At 40.1% G+C, this 15,324-nt stretch overlaps 1 protein-coding gene and 2 pseudogenes across 2 annotated transcripts in view; 2 read left to right on the forward strand and 1 right to left on the reverse strand.

Annotated features, from left to right (window-relative positions):
- Window positions 1-15,324, forward strand: part of CDKL5 (cyclin dependent kinase like 5) — a 182,853-nt gene that overhangs the window by 65,983 nt on the left and 101,546 nt on the right. The gene's annotated exons all lie outside the window — the stretch shown is intronic.
- On the reverse strand, window positions 6,183-7,238 carry LOC102991752 (actin-related protein 2/3 complex subunit 1A-like; annotated as a pseudogene).
- Window positions 11,268-12,347, forward strand: LOC102994141 (gap junction alpha-1 protein-like; annotated as a pseudogene).

A 15,324-nucleotide genomic window follows, 5' to 3' on the forward strand; every position in this document is an offset into this window, starting at 1 on the left:
AACCCGTGTCTCCTGCATCGGCAGGCGGACTCTCAACCACTGCGCCACCAGGGAAGCCCTAGATGGACTTTAAAGTCCCCTTTTCTGCCAATCATAAAACATAATTATTTCCTTCTTTAAGAGAACATTCTTGGGACTTCCCTGGTGGTGCAGTGGTTAAGACTCTGTGCTCCCAATGCAGGGGGCCCGGGTTCAATCCCTGGTCGGGGAACTAGGTCCCACATGCCTGCACACCACAACTAAGACCCGGAGCAGTCAAATAAATAAATAAACATTTTAAAAAAGAGAGAGAGAACATTCTTTCTACATCTTCTTAAGATGAGTAATTTCATTAGTCTTTGATAAATGTCTCTGCTTAAGGGATTTAACTAGTTCTTTAATGTGACTTTAAAACTTCAGGAACCAAAAATGAGTGTGAATCATTTTTCTACACAGCCTGAAATATATATTCACTGGAAATATAAGAAAACGAACTGATCAACAAATGCCGGTATAGTGGACACTTTTAAATAGTGAAGCATAACTCTTTATCAGTTGCTGAAATCAGTAACTGGAAAGTAGTGTGAGGGGATCTATTTTTATATAAAAAGTAACCCACCCCTGAAATACCATTAGAAGCTATAGTTCATATTCTGCAGTGCTTTTGAGCTTTACTATTTCTTAATTTAAAGGTTTGTTTCCTATGTTAAAGCATTTTAATTTAAAAAATCAAATTAAATTTTTTTTCTACCTCCTGTACTTAAAGCACTGTGTTCTAGGCATGGTATTACAAAGTAAAATTCAACCAAATATTTGTTTAAGAAAAATCTGTTGAGTGCCTGTGGGCCAAATCTGACCCGCCACTTATTTTATGGAACATAGCCACACTCATTCATTTACGTATTTTCTATGGATGCTTTTGCGCTAAAATGACAGAGTTAAGTAGTTGCAGCAGAGACCGTATGACATACAAAGCCTAAAATACAGTATTTATTTTGTGGCCCTTCCTAAACAGAAAAAGTTTGCTGACTTCTAATGCTTAGCAGCCCTAACTAGGAGAATACAGTGGAAACAGCATAGTGGCCTCAGTGGACCAACAATCTCAGTTTCTATTTGTCTCTTTGCCCTTGGTGCTCTTGGAGTCTGAGGAATAGAATTAATAGTGTGGAACTTCCACTGAAAATAACTTTTCCCTTGAGCTGGGCTTGGGTAAATCTTTTGGCTGGCTAAGTAGGAAAGTTTATATTGGTTACCTCATTCATGATCAACTGTCAGAACGGAGAAGTGGACTTTGCTAGGAACTGGGCATACAGAGACACATACAATCTATTCACCCTGACTGTGTTCCATCACTGGCCTGAATAGCTCTCTTTTTATCCAAAATGAATACAAAGAAGAAAACAGTCTCCACTGAGACTATGAAAGATTACTTGAGTTCAAGAGAAGGACATTCGCACAAATATGAAGAGCTAAATTCTTTGGAGACAAAAAAACTTGAGATATCTTCCTAATATAATTCAAGTGGCCATAAATGAGAAATTAAGTTAAGAAGCAATAGTAATAATCTCTGTTTCAAGTACCTCTTAATTTCCAGGCATTGTGCTATGCTAGGTGCTTTTTTTCTTTTTTTAAAAAATAAATTATTTATTTATTTGTTTGTTTTTGGCTGCGTTGGGTCTTTGTTGCCGCGAGCAGGGGCTGCTCTTCATTGAGGTGCACGGGCTTCTCACTGCGGTGGCTTCTCGTTGCGGAGCACGGGCTCTAGGTGTGTGAGCTTCAGTAGTTGTGGCTCATGGGCTCTAGAGGACAGACTCAGTAGTTGTGGCACATGAGCTTAGTTGCTCCACAGCATGTGGGATCTTCCCGGACCTGGGATCGAACCTGTGTCCCCCTGCATTGGCAGGCGGATTCTTAACCACTGTGCCACCAGGGAAGTCCTGTGCTAGGTGCTTTATTTTCATTACTCTTTAGATCCTCATAGCAACTATAAAAGTTAGAAAGAATTACCTTCCTTTAACATGAGGGAAACTGATGCTCAAATATAATAGGTTAATTTCCTGAAGACCATATAAGTTAGTAGGTGGTAGAGCCAGGAAGTAAGCCTCATAGGCCCATCTTCTTTTTTTGTTTTTTAATCGATGAATAGTTGACTTACAATGTTGTGACCTTTTTCAAAAAAAAAATTGAGGTAAAATTCACGTAATGTAAAACCAACCATTTTAAAGTGTACAACTCAGTAGCATTTAGTACATTCACAATATTGTACAATCACTGCCTCTGTCAAGTTCCAAAACACTTTTATCACCCCAAAAGAAAACCCCATACCCATTAAGTACTCACTCCCTGTTTCTCCCTCTCTCTATCCCTGGTAAACACCAATCTGATTTCTCTATAGATTTACCTATTCTGGATATTTCATATAAATGGGATCACATACAATTTGTGACCATTTGAGTTTGACTTCTTTCACTTAATGTAATGTTTTTGAGGTTCATCCATGTAGCCTGTATCATTACTTCATTCCTTTTTTATGACTGAGTAATATTCTGTTGTATGGACATACCACATTTTGTTTATCCATTTATCTGTGGATGGACATTTGGGTTGTTTTCACCTTTTGATTATCGTAAATAGTGTTGCTGTGAACGTTTGTGGTCAAGTTTTGTTTGAGTCCCCGTTTTCAGTTCTTTTGGGGTATATAGCAAAAAGTGGAAATGCTAGCTAGGTATATGGGAATTCTGTCTTTAACTTTTTTGAGGAACCACAAAACTGTTTTCCTCAGTGACTGCACCACTTTACATTCTTGCCAGCACTGTACGACGGTTACAATTTCTCCACATCCTTGCCAACACTTGTTTCCTTATTTTTTTTTATTGTAGCCATCCTAGTTGATGTAAAATGGTATCATTTTGTGGTTTTGATTTGCATGGCACTAATGATTAGTGATGTTGGACATCTTTTCATGTGCTCTTGGCTATTTGTATGTCTTTGGAGAAATGTCTAGTCAAGTCCTTTGCCCATTTTTTGATTAGGTTATTTCAACCATTTGTTGAAAGGACTTCTTTCTCCATTGGATTGCCTCTGCTTCTTTATCAAAGATCAGCTGTGTTTGTGTTGAGTCTAGTCTTGGGTTCTATGTTCTGTTTCATTGATCTGTGTGTCTATTCTTCACCAATATCATACTGTCTTGATTTACTGTAGCTTTGTAGTAAGTCTTAAAGTCAGGTAGTGTCAGTCCTCCAATTTTGTTGTTCTTTTTCAGTATTGTGTTGGCTATTCCAGGTCTTTTGCCTTTCTGTTTTATCTTTTTTTTTTTTTCCGGTACGCGGGCCTCTCACTGCTGTGGCCTCTCCCGTTGCGGAGCACAGGCTCCGGACGCGCAGGCCCAGCAGCCATAGCTCACGGGCCCAGCCGCTCCGCGGCATGTGGGATCCTCCCGGACCGGGGCGCGAACCCGCGTCCCCTGCATCGCCAAGCGGACTCTCAACCACTGCGCCACCAGGGAAGCCCTCTGTTTTATCTTTTAAATCAGTTTGTTGATATCCACAATATAGCTTCCTTGGATTGGGATCGCATTGAATCTGTAGATCAAGTTGAGAATTGACATGTTAACAATATTGTGTGTTCTAATCAATGACCACAGAATATCTCTCCATTTGATTTTTCTCTCTTTGATTTCTTTCAACAAAGTTATTTAGTTTTTCACATGCATATCTTACAATTGTTTTGTTAGATTTATACCTAAGTACTTTTTTCCTTTTGGTGATAGTATAAATGGTATTGTTTTTAATTTTTAAATTCCAGTTGTTCCTTGCTGGTATATAGGAAAGTGATTGAAGTTTGAATATTAGCTTTGTATCCTGTGACCTTGCTAGAATTGCGTATTAGTTCCAGTGTTTTTTTGGGGGTAAATTCTTTGGGATTTTCTTCATAATCAGTCATGTCATCTGCGAACAAAATAGTTTTACTTCTTCTTTCCCAATCTGTATACCTTTTACTTCCTTTACTTGTCTTGTATTAGTTATGACTTCCAGTACAATGTTTAATACAGATGGTAAGAGAGGACATTCTTGTCTGGTTCCTGAGCTTAGTGGGAAGGCATGCAGTTTCTTACCATTAAATACGATGTTAACTGTAGGTTTCTTGTAGATGTTCTTTATCAAGTTGAGGAAGTTCTCTCTATTCTTAGATTGCTAAGAGTATTTATCACAAATGGGTATTGGGTTTTGTCAAATGCTTTTCTGCATCACTTGGTATGATCATGTGGTGTTTTTACTTTCATCTGTTGATTTTAGGATGTTGAACCAGCCTTGCATACCTGGGATAAATCCCACGTAGTCGAGATGTGTATTTCTTTTCATACATTGCTGGATTTGGTTTGATAATATTGGTTGAGGATTTCTACATCTGTGTTCATGTAGTTTGCCTTTCTTTAATGTCTTTATCTAGTTTTGGTATTGGTAATACCCTAATGTGTCCTCATAGAGTGAGCTTTGAAGTGTTTCTTTACTTCTGTTTTCTGGAAGAGATTGTAGAGAATTTCTTCCTTAATTTCTTCCTTAAATGTTTGGTAGAATTCACCAGTGAAACCATCTAGGTATGGGACTTTATTTCTGGGAAGTTTATTAATTATTGTTTGAGTTTCTTCCATAGATAAAAGCCTATTCAGATTATCTATTATTCCTTGTGTAAATTTTGATAGTTTGTATCTTTTAAGGAGTTGGTCCACTTATCTAAGTTATAAAATGTGTAGGCATATATTTGTTCATAATATTCTTTTATTATCCTTTTAATGTCCACATGATTGGTAATGATGACACTTCTTTCATTTCTGATATTAATAATTTGTGTCTTCGCTCATTTCTTCTTGGTTATCCTGGCTAGAGGTTTATCAATTTTATCAGTCTTTGCAAAGAACCATCTTTTGTTTCCATTGATTTTTTTCACTACTGAGTTCCTGTTTTCAATTTCATTGATTACTGCTATGATTTTTATTGTCCTATCGTTTTATCCACTTGCTTTAGTCTTAAGTTGTCCTTCTTTGCCTTATATCCTAAGGTAGAAGCTTAGGTTATTGATTTTAAGTCTGTTTCCTTTTCTGATATATGCATTCAGTGCTATAAACTTTTCTCAAAGCCCTGCTTTTGCTGCATCATACAAATTTTGATTTGTATTTTCATTTTCATTTAGTTCAAAATATTGTAAAAGTCCTCTTTAGATTTCCTCTTTGACCTATATATTATTTAGAAATGTGTTGTTTAATGGCTAAATATTTTGAGATTTTTCCATCTATCTTTTTGTTATTGTTTTCTAGTTTAATTCCATTGTGGTGTGAGAAAATACTTTGTATGATTTTTATTCTTTAAAATTGGCTAATTTGTGTTTTGTGGTACAGAATTTGGTCTGTCTCGATGAATATTCCATGTGAGCTTGAGAACATGTATTCTGCTGCTGTTGGATGAAGTAATATGTAAATGGCAGGTAGATTTAGTTGCTTGATGGTGCTATTCAATTCACCTATCTTTATTTTCTCTCTTGTTTTTTTGGCTACTGAAAGGGGGTGTTGAAGTCTCCAACTATAATAGTGGATTTGTCTATTTCTCTTTGCAGGTCTATCTTTTGCCTCATATATTTTGTTTTGTTTTGTTATTTTGTTCAGTATTTTTATTTAATTTTTTAACAGACAATTTATATACCTCCCCCACCCCTTCCTTTTTTTTTTTTTTTTTTTTTTTTTTGCACGGTACGCGGGCCTCTCACTGTTGTGGCCTCTCCCGTTGTGGAGCACAGGCTCCGGACGTGCAGGCTCAGCGGCCATGGCTCACGGGCCTAGCCGCTCCGTGGCATGTGGGATCTTCCCAGACCGGGGCACGAACCTGTGTCCCCTGCATCGGCAGGCAGACTCTCAACCACTGCGCCACCAGGAAAGCCCCTCCACCCCTACCTTTAAGTTAGTGTGACAACTTTCCATAATAAACTACTTAAAGAGAAGCTTTGGTCAAGAATGGAATGAAATAGCAAAAGAAAAAAACAAACAAAAAAAACCCCAAATCACTGCTGCTTTTAAAAAACCAACACTTTCACCAATTACACTCAAACAAAACACACAACAAGGTTTGCGCCATATGCGTCTTCAGTGTTTCCTGGAGGCTGGCTTTCCTCCCCATCATGCGAATGGTGGAGTTGCTCAGTTCAACCTGTCTGTCCTCATGCTGGATCTGGGAGGCTCGCTCAGCTTCACATTATCCAAAGGCCCTGGATAGAAGACTCTAAGGTCTTGAAATCCCAAATGGTCATGGCTCCGTCAATGCCAGTAGTGCAAAATTTGCGACAGTCTTGCTTGTCCACCTCATAAATAGACACTTGAGTGATGCTGTTATGGTGCAGTGTCTCCAGGGCTGTGTTTCGGTCCTTGGTCGTGGCCCACTTGTCCATGTTGCAGAAGTGCTCCATGGCCGACATGTTGCGCTGGATGCTCTGTTTCGGGATGTCTAGCTTGGAGACGAAGGTCAAGCAGCCACGGTCGTCGTGGTTAAAGAGCATGGGGCAGCAGTCATGGCCAGCAGCCACAACGCTGTTCTCCGAGACGAACGACACACTCAGGAGGGGCAGGAACTCTGTCTTCAGAGTTGAGACCTGCACGCTTTTTTAGGCATCAACAACAGACACGGTGCCGTCGTGGCTGACCCAGGCCAGGTGGCTCCCACTGGTGAAGAAGCTGACCCCATTCACCCAGCCGCCAGTGCCACTGCCACCAAACTCCGACATCGGCTGAACAAAAGGCATCTTGCTGCCCCGGGGCGTACTGGCGACCGTGGAGCAAATGGGTTTTTTTATGTGCTTGCTTACCCACCAGTCATTTTCTGACTCGAAGTAACAAACAGAAATGAGTCGTGCTCTGCTGCCCACAGCAAATTTGTTGTCTAGCGGGGACCACTTGACAAAAGTGGCTGCACAGTTAATTCTCAGGATCACCAGGGTCGGCTTCCAGACTCCACCTTTCTGACCCCAGACGTAGGCATTGTGGTCAGCCCCACAAGTGACAATGCGGTCCCTCTTGGGAGCCCAGTCGATACCTGTGATGTGTCCCTTGTGCTCCCTGAATTCATGAGCTTTCACCCACTGGCTCCTGTTCTTCTTATAGATGTGGACTTCGTGGTTATTGGGGCTAAGGGCAATCTGGGTACGATTCCTGTTCAGGCATGGCAGGTGATTGGCTCTAGTAAAAATTGATGCAGGGACATTATTCTTAGTGTTTTCAAAGGATAGACAGCTGGGAGTCAGGGCCGTCTGGACGGGCTCGGAGCGTTGAACTCGCGGACTCTGGTCAGAGGACACGAACAGGCTCCGACAGACGCAGGCAGAGGACCGAGGCCCAGAGGGAGCCCCTTATATATTTTGATGCTGTCTTGTGTGGGGCATACATATTAAGGATTGTTATGCCTTCTTGGAGAATGTATCATTTTCTAATGCCCCTCTTTATCCCTGATTATTTTTCTCGTTCTGAAGTCTACTTTGTCTAAAACTGATATAGCTATTCCAGCTTTCTCTTGATTAATATTAACATGGTATATCTTTCTTTATCCCTTTGCTTTGAACCTAGATGTATCTTTATATTCAATGTGAGTTTATAAAATCTACTCTGACAATCTCTTTTAATTGGTATATTTAGGCCATTCACATTTAAAGTGAGTATCAATATACTTGGATTAATATGAACCATGTTTGTAACTTTTCTATTTGTTATACTTCTTTTTTTTAAAACAATAACAGGTCCCCTTTTTCTACCTTCCCTGATTTCAGTTGACCATTTTGTATGATTCTCTTTTCTCTCCTGTCTTAGCATATCCATTATATTTCTTTTAAAAAGGGTTTTTAGTTGTTGCTCTGGAGTTTACAGTGTATATTTACAACTTATCTAAGTCTACTACCGGATAACTCTACTCTGCTTCTCAGATAGTACAGGTGCCTTTCATTTTACTTATCCATTTGCTATAATTAGCAAATACGCTATTACTATTATTACTTAGAATAGTTATCTATTAAGAATAGGAAAAATAGATTTTATTCTACCTTCATTTATTCCTTCTCCAATGCTCTTTCTTTCTTTGTGTAGATCTGACTTTCTGACCTATGTCATTTTCTTTCTCTGAAGAACTTTTTAAAACAGTTTTTACTAAGCAGGTCTACTGGTGACAAATTCCCTCAGTTTTTGTTTATCTGAGAAAGTTTTTATTTCTCCTTCACTTTTGAAGGATAATTTCACTGAATACTTCTAGGTTGGTGTTTTTTTTTTTTTCTTTCAACACTAAATATTTCACTTCATGGCTTCTGACAAGAAGTCAAATGTACTTCTTATCCTTGTTCTCTATAAGTAAGGTGTTTTCTTCCCTCTGGCTTCTTTCATGATTTGCTCTTTGTGTTTGGTTTTCTGTAGTTTGAATACGATATGTTTAGGTGTAGAGTTTTGGGGTATTTATTTTGCTTGGTGTGCTCTGAGCTTCCTGGATGTGTGATTTGGTGTCTGTCATTAATTTTGGAAGATTCTCAGCCATTATTCCTTCAAATTTTTTTTCTCTTTTGTCTCATTCTTCTTCTGGTATTCCAGTGACACCTTTTGTAATTGTCCCATAGTTCTTGGATAGTCTTTTCTCCTTTTTAAAATTCTTTTTTCTGTTTGCATTTTAGTTTGGGAAGTTTCTCTTGACATATCTTTAAGTTCACTGATTCTTTCCTTGGCCATGTCCAGTCTACTGATGAGCCCATTAAAGGTATTATTCATTTTTGTTATGGTGTTTTTGATTTTTAGCATTTCCTTTTAATTCTTCCTTAGAGTTGTATATACTTACATTACCTGTCTGTTCTTGCATGTTGTCTACCTTTTCCATTAGAGTGCTTACCATAGTAATCATAGTTGTTTTAAATTCCCTGTCTGAAATTATCCCTGGTGATCCCCAAACCTGTGCCATATCTAAGTCTTGTTCTGATGCTTGCTTAATCTCCTCACACTCTGTTTTCCCTTGCCTTTTTTTTTTTTTTTTTTTTTTTTTTGGTGGTATGCGGGCCTCCCTCTTTTGTGGCCTCTCCCGTTGCGGAGCACAGGCTCCAGACGCGCAGGCTCAGCGGCCATGGCTCACGGGCCCAGCCGCTCCGCGGCATGTGGGATCCTCCCAGACCAGCGCGCGAACCGGGTTCCCCTGCATCAGCAGGCGGACGCGCAACCACTGCGCCACCAGGGAAGCCCGACAACCCCCGGTTCCCCTTCATCGGCAGGCGGACGCGCAACCACTGCGCCACCAGGGAAGCCCCTTCCCTTGCCTTTTAGCATACTTTTTAGTGTTTTTTAAAAGCCAGGTAGGATATATTGGATAATAGAAATGGAGGTAAATAGGCCTGTAGTATAAGGTTTCATGTTAATTTGGCTAGGAGCTAGGCTGTGTTTAATGTTTGTTGTAGGTATAGATGCCAGAGACTTCAGTTTCCTCTAGTGTCTTTATTTTTAAAATTTTCTCCCCCATTATCTTTGGGTTTCCCTAAGAAGTCCTTTTTAAATAGAGTCTGCTTCTTGCAACTCTTTCCGTTGTAAGAGTTTCAGCTCTTCTTTTTTAGTCCTGATCTTGCTACTACTCCTTGCTAACTGGAATGGCAGCTACCCTTGCAAAATGCCCGTTTATTCACCACAGCATTCAGGACCACAGCACTAGTATAGATTGCATGTTTCCCTCTCCAGAGTCTCTCAGGATCAGACCCATGATTCTTTTCTTTTTTTTTAATTAATTTATTTTTTTTTTTAATTTTTATTTTTGGCTGCATTGGGTCTTCTTGCTGTGCGCGGGCTTTCTCTGGTTGCAGCGATCGGGGGCTACTCTTCATTGCAGTGCGCGGGCTCTAGGCACGCGGGCTTCGGTAGTTTTGGCACACGGGCTTAGTTGCTCTGCGGCATGTGGGATCTTCCCGGGCCAGGGCTCGAACCTGTGTCCCCTGCATTGGCAGGCGGATTCTTAACCACTGCGCCACCAGGGAAGCCCAGACCCATGATTCTTGACATCCTCTTTTACTTTCTGTCACCACCGAAACTCACTGGCTGTCCATTAGCCCAGAACCCTTGTCTCTGTACTGATCTGTACATCACTCTGTCACATCCTGGTTCCTCCCACAACCCTCCCACTGTCCCCTAGAGCTCCCGAACTGCCATTAATAATTTCTCCAATGGCCTCAATCTTGCCCCAGCCTCACAGTGTAATTTCACTTCCTGCCTCTGGGATTCTCTGCTTCCGCCAAGCAGATGCCTGAGGTAGACCCCTCTGGCACCATTCTGCTACCTCTGCCTACTACCTGGTAACCATGCTGCCTGCCTTTGAGCTAGCTCCTTGAGTACAGTGAGTCCTTCCCTCTTCAAATTTTTGCCCATGCTGCTGCTTCACATGCAGCGGTTTTTCCAGTCTTTGCTTGGCTGACTCTATACATTCTAATCTGGGTTTCCTCGTGCTAATCTCTGTTGGTGCCTATTTGTTTCCTTCTTGGCACTTATTTAAATTTGCAATTGTATATTCACTTACTCACTTAGCCTTTTTCATTGATTCTAAGATATATATACATTTCCCCCCGCATTTCTGAAATTGGGGCACATCTTACCCTGGATACCTTGATTGCTTTCTGAATGGTAAATAAAATAACGGTTTATATTACAATTAATTGTAATTTAAAAATCAATAAAATACTCTGCTTTTGATTATCTGTTCTGCTAGTTGATTGTGAGTTCCAAAGGAATCACAGTAGGAACCAGTGCCTGGTACAGTACCTGGCACCTAGTAGGTACTCCATAAATAATGCTTGGATGAATATAATTATCTGTTTGGGAGATGATGGCCCTAATATGTCTGAAGATGAATCAGTCAGTATATGCATGTAAATTTTTAATTCAGTGTCTGTGTTTGAGTTTTTAATCTTTGGAGATTGCCTTATTCTGGAATTGAAGATATTTAAATGTGTCTATTTTGTTCCCCTATTTATGTAAATTGTCCCATTATCAATATATGTACATCCTTATTTAAGAGTATTTACTCACCATGTATGAAAAATGAATCCACATAAGCTTTTATCAGGTATCAGCAATTGCCTTTCATTAGGGGGAAGAATGAGGAAGGTACCAAAGAGTAGCAGACTTGTAAGCTTTAGACAGTTTTGAGTGCTTGAACTTGCTTTTTCGTTTTACTTCGTCCTCTAAGGGGTGCAGTCACTTGGCGTGCCTACTTCACTTTTAAGGGAAAGAACAGCGAACAGGCAGCATGAATGACTGGAGTGCCTTAGGCCAACTCCTCGACAGGGTTCAAGCTTACTCCACAGCTGGAGGGAAGGTATGGCTCTCAGTCCTTTTCATTTTCTGAATCCTGCTACTGGGGACAGCACTCAACCTGGGATGATGAGTAGTTTGCCTTTTGTTGTAACACTCGACAGCCTGGTTGTGAAAACTTCTGCTACGATAAGTCCTTCCCAATCTCTCACGTGTGCTTCTGGGTCCTGCAGATTGTATTTGCGTCTGTCCTCACACTTTTGTACCTAGCACACGTGATCTGTGTGATGCGAAAGGATGAGAAGTTGAACAAGAAAGAGGAGCAACTCCAAGTTGCCCCAACCGATGGTGCCAGTGTGGAGGTGCACTTGGAGGAAATTGAAATCAAGAAGTTCAAGTATGGCATTGAAGAACATAGCAAGGTGAAAATGAGGGGGGGCTTGCTGTGAACCTATACCATCTGTTTCTTCTTCAAGACAGTCTTTGAGGTGGCTTTCCTGCTGAGCCAGTGGTACGTCTATGGCTTCCGCCTGAATGCGGTTTACAATTGTAAACGAGACCCCTGCCGCGTCAAGTGGACTGCTTCCTCTCTCTCCCCACAGAGAAAAAAAGCATCTTCATCCTCTTCATGCCACTGGTGTCCTTGGTGGCTCTTGCCTTGAATATCATAGAGCTTTTCTATGTCTTTCTTAAGAGCATTAAAGACCATGTGAAGAATCCAGAGCGTGAGCTTTACCACAATACATCTGGTCTGCCAAGCCCCTCCAATGGCTCCTTATCAACTGTTGCTCTCTCCACCATGTCCCTTCACAGGGACAAGCTGGTTCCTAGAGACAGAAACAGTTCTTCCTGTGACAGTTACAGCAAACAAGGAAGTGAGCGGAACCCTGCTAATTACAGCACATAGCAAGTTCGAATGGGACAGGCAGGAAGCACCATTTCTAACTCACATACACAGCCTTTTGATTTCCCTGTTGACAAGTGGAATTCTAAAAAAAATCTAGCTACTGGACACTGGCCATTGCAGCCCAGCAGCTGTTCTGCAGAGCCAGCAGTCATGCCAGCAGCAGTGTAAATGACCTAGAAATCTACACATGTGATTGAAAGCATTACAATTCTGCTCAATTGTTAAAGAAAAGGAAAGTGCAATAGACAGTGTACTTTTGTTTCAGTGGAGGGTGGTACTCAACAACCTCAGTGGTGAGGCTTAGCAGATACAAAGACATGAGCCTACCATGGTTCTTCTGAGGTGTCTGGGATAGGTGGATGGAGAGAGAGGGATTAACAGAGGTACATGTTGATATTTAAAATGGTTGACTCAACTTGCGTTCTAAGTAAAAGTTGCACTAGGTGATGCATAAGTAAGGCCTTTTTCTCTCCCATATTCCCCTAGAATGCTTCAGTGTATGTGAAAGTGATAGATATTTGCCACGTATTGGTATAAACAGATGCAGTATAAACTCACAAACATAGATTTTAAAATAATGCTCACAGTGTTCAAATTTGAGCTTTTCTCGTGGTTTTTTTGGTGTGGGTCAAAATGATGTTTGCATTACATAATTTCTATTGTGAAAGTAAAGCACTGTTTTTTTCCTAACCCCCCCACCCCTAGTATATCCTATTCTGGATACTGGTTCTGTTCATTATAATTTTTTCTCTTTTGTAGAAAGATGTCACAAATGATTTCCTTTTTCTGAAATGTAATCATTGATGCTTGAATGATAGAATTTTAGTACTGTAAACAGAACTCGTTAATGTGAGAAACTTAAAAGAAATGCTTAGAGCTGGACTACTAAGTGTTCTTACATGAATTTTGCAGTAGCTGACAGTTCTTACCTTTATCCAATTTAATAAACCCTACTGAATAAACATTATTTTGGGACTTCTATTCTTTTGAGTTTGACAGTCTGTCTTTTGGGGTGGCTAGCATTTTTGATATTTGTCCTAAGATTTTATTTGGAATGCAGGAGAGGTTGAAAGAGGTTTGAGTATTATCCATGTAACTAATTTGTTTGAAACATATACCAAAGAAATCTAACCATTTCTTCAAATGTCTTTTTTAAAGCTCATCACAGATGATTGGTGAAAATGCTGAGCTTAATACTTGATTCTTGCATGGCAGCTACATAAGCAGTTTTGTAAAGTGAGAAATACTAATTTGTTTAACATTTCACATTGAACTACTGTCATGTTCAGCTTTACTGCATGCAATGTAGACCTAGCCCATCATATATTCTAGAGAGTGTTCTTTGTTCAATAAAGTTTTAAGAGAGCAGTCTGCATCACTGCCTTCTCTGAGAGCTTCTAGCTGCACTGATCTTCGTAGTCTTTTGAATTCTTCACTGGTACATCTTTAAGCAAAATAAGCTAGAATAGATTTTTGGAGATGGAATTGTGGAGACTATGTTAGAGAAGGTTTTAGTATTAGCATTTTTAATTATATGTAGCAGGATCACAGATATACTTACTACTTTCAGATGTGCAAAAAAATGTAGCTTGTTTTTCTTTTAACTGATCTACTCTTCATCAGAAGCTTCCTCCCACCCCACAGGGCACCAGGGGAAGGTGAAGCTGGGGATAGCATTAAGCCTGCCAATCCATCTGACTGCATCTTGCTCTGACAGTCTCATTTGGAAAACCCATTCTCGTGGTTCAGTCAAGAGTGTTTTACATTTCCTCCTCACAAACCTTTTCTTGAGGAAGAATCACTATTATTTTCTAATGGGGTGTGTGTTTCTGTGGAAGACTGCAAAACTCCTGAAACCTTGGAATCAGATTGGACACTGCCAACCTCACTTCCTGTTTCACATTAATTTTCACCTATTGCTTGCTTGATTTTCTTTAAATTTTTATCTTGAGATACAGATTCACATGCAATTATAAGCAATAATAGATTCCATATATCCTTCAACTCATTTCTCCCAATAGTAATATCTTACATAATTACAGCAGACTATCATAACCAGAAAACTGACATTGATATAAATCCATGGACCTTATTCGGCTTTTACCAATTTTACGTGCACTTGTGGGTGTGTGGGTGTGTGTGGTGTGTGTGTGTGTGTGTGTGTGTGTATGTGTGTGTAGTTCTATCACTTGTGTACATTCGTGTGACCACCACAGTCAAGATATAGAACAGTTTCATCACCAGGATTCCTTATGCAATCTTTTTATAGCCACAGCTGCATCCCTCCCTTCCCCTCTATCTATCCTCTGGCAACCTCTGATCTGTTTATCTCTGTAATTTTGTCATTTCAAGAATGCTATTTAAATGAAATGATATAGTATATAACCTTTTGAGATTGGCCTTTTTCACTCAGCTTAACTCCCTTGAGACCCATCCAAGTTTTTGTGTGGACCAATAGTTTGTTCTTTTTTTACTGCTGAGTAGTATTCCACAGAGTGGAGGTGTCATGGTTTATTCACCTATTGAAGGACCTTCAGGTTGTTTCTAGTTTTTGGCTATTACAAATAAAACTGCTTTGAACATTCATGGATAGGTTTCTTTGTGAATGTAAGTTTTCATTTCCCTGGAATAAATGCCCAAGAGTGTATTTGCTGAGTTGTATGGTAAATGAGCATATAGGGTTTTTTGGAGTATAACTGTTTTACAATGGTGTGTTAGTTTCTGCTTTACCACAAAGTGAATCAGTTATACATATACATATGTTCCCATATCTGTTCCCTCTTGCGTCTCCCTCCCTCCCACCCTTCCTATCCCACCCCTCTAGGTGGTCGCAAAGCACCTAGCTGATCTCCCTGTGCTATGCGGCTGCTTCCCACTAGCTATCTATTTTACATTTCGGTAGTGTGTATATGTCCGTGCCACTCTCACTTCGTCACAGCTTACCCTTCCCCCTCCCCATATCCTCAAGTCCATGCTCTAGTAGGTCTGTGTTTTATTCCCATCCTACCCCTAGTCTCTTCATGACATTTTTTTTTCTTAGATTCCATATATATGTGTTAGCATACGGTATTTGTTTTTCTCCTTCTGACTTACTTCACTCTGTATGACAGACTCCAGGTCCATCCACCTCACTACAAATAACACA

Source organism: Physeter macrocephalus, chromosome 21, assembly GCF_002837175.3.
Source record: "Physeter macrocephalus isolate SW-GA chromosome 21, ASM283717v5, whole genome shotgun sequence".
Taxonomy (NCBI): domain Eukaryota; kingdom Metazoa; phylum Chordata; class Mammalia; order Artiodactyla; family Physeteridae; genus Physeter; species Physeter macrocephalus.